Source organism: Rhopalosiphum padi, unplaced genomic scaffold (assembly GCF_020882245.1).
Source record: "Rhopalosiphum padi isolate XX-2018 unplaced genomic scaffold, ASM2088224v1 scaffold1, whole genome shotgun sequence".
Lineage (NCBI taxonomy): Eukaryota > Metazoa > Arthropoda > Insecta > Hemiptera > Aphididae > Rhopalosiphum > Rhopalosiphum padi.
Window position 1 is genome coordinate 1,253,563 of NW_026869996.1, and position 2,105 is coordinate 1,255,667.

The window sequence follows — 2,105 nt, forward strand, 5'->3', positions numbered from 1 at the left end:
CGCCGGGGGTACCGGGCGACCCGCGGAGAAAATCAGATTTCGCCGTCAGCGTGCCGTGCCCGACGGGGAACCGGCGAACCGACGACCGCACCGCCGGGTCGGAGAAAAAAAAAAAAAAATTATTTTTCATCCCGAGTCCGCGCGGTCGACCGACGCGAACGACGCGTGCCGCGACCCACGGCGGGCGTCCGGAGCGCAGGTGGAGAAAAAAAATTTTTCGGCCCGTCCGGGCGACGACGGCACGGCGCTCGCCGGTCGCGGTTCCCGCGGGAAACTTCGCCGGGGGACGACGTCTCACGGTCCCCGCGGCTGACCCGGCGCCGGCGAACCCAACACCCGGCGGACCTTAGCGGTCCTAAGAGCGCGCCCCGTAGACGTGGTGCGTAGCGGTACGCACCAAATACTCACGCCGTGCGTAGTGGTGCCGCAACTCCCTCACTGTCCTTATCCTTTTCCCGGGCACGGGCGACCCCGAGTACCGGGACCCCTCGGGAGACCGGCCGACGCGTACGGTCCGCGGTCCCCGGGCCCGCTACCCGGCGGGATCCGATTCCGCCGCCTACGCCCCCGTGCGCCGAGTGTTACCGGGGACCGGACGACCGCTCCGCCGGGGCCGCGGTCGGGGTCCCGGGGAAAAAAAAAATAATTTTTTAAACTCGACGCGACCGCCGCGACCGACGCGTACGACGCGTGCCTACACCGACCGTGGGCGCCCGGATCGCCGGAGGAGGAAAAAAAATTTTCGACCCGGCCGAGGGGCAGCGCTCCGCGGGCGACCGCCGGGGTACCGGGGCGACCCGCGGAGAAAATCAGATTTCGCCGTCAGCGTGCCGTGCCCGACGGGGAACCGGCGAACCGACGACCGCACCGCCGGGTCGGAGGAAAAAAAAAAAATAAATTATTTTTCATCCCGAGTCCGCGCGGTCGACCGACGCGAACGACGCGTGCCGCGACCCACGGCGGGGCGTCCGGAGCGCAGGTGGAGAAAAAAAAATTTTTCGGCCCGTCCGGGCGACGACGGCACGGCGCTCGCCGGTCGCGGTTCCCGCGGGAAACTTCGCCGGGGACGACGTCTCACGGTCCCCGCGGCTGACCCGGCGCCGGCGAACCCAACACCCGGCGGACCTTAGCGGTCCCTAAGAGCGCGCCCCGTAGACGTGGTGCGTAGCGGTACGCACCAAATACTCACGCCGTGCGTAGTGGTGCCGCAACTCCCTCACTGTCCTTATCCTTTTCCCGGGCACGGGCGACCCCGAGTACCGGGACCCCTCGGGAGCCGGCCGACGCGTACGGTCCGCGGTCCCCGGGCCCGCTACCCGGCGGGATCCGATTCCGCCGCCTACGCCCCCGTGCGCCGAGTGTTACCGGGGACCGGACGACCGCTCCGCCGGGGCCGCGGTCGGGGTCCCGGGGAAAAAAAAAAATAATTTTTAAACTCGACGCGACCGCCGCGACCGACGCGTACGACGCGTGCCTACACCGACCGTGGGCGCCCGGATCGCCGGAGGAGGAAAAAAAATTTTCGACCCGGCCGAGGGGCAGCGCTCCGCGGGCGACCGCCGGGGTACCGGGCGACCCGCGGAGAAAAATCAGATTTCGCCGTCAGCGTGCCGTGCCCGACGGGGAACCGGCGAACCGACGACCGCACCGCCGGGTCGGAGAAAAAAAAAAAAAATTATTTTTTCATCCCGAGTCCGCGCCGGTCGACCGACGCGTACGACGTCTTCTGCGACTGACTGTAGGTTTCCGGAGCGCAGGAGAAGAAAAAATATTTTTTCGACCCGGCAGAGGGGCAGCGCTCCGCGGGCGACGCGATTCGGCCACCGGGGGAAACGCGACGGTCCGGTCCGCGGTCTCCGGGTGACTTACGGGTAAACTGAAATTTCGCCGCCTACGCCCGGTACGCCGAGCGATAACGGGGACGCGACGACCTCGCCGCCCGGTCCGCGGTCGGTGTCGGGGGAAAAAAAAAAAAAATTTTAAATCTCGACACAACCGCCTTGACAGACGCGTACGACTCGTACCCGGACCGAGGTGAGCGTCCGGGGCGCCGGAGAGGAGAAATAAAATTTTCGACCCACCCGGCCGAGGGCCCGCTTATCAGC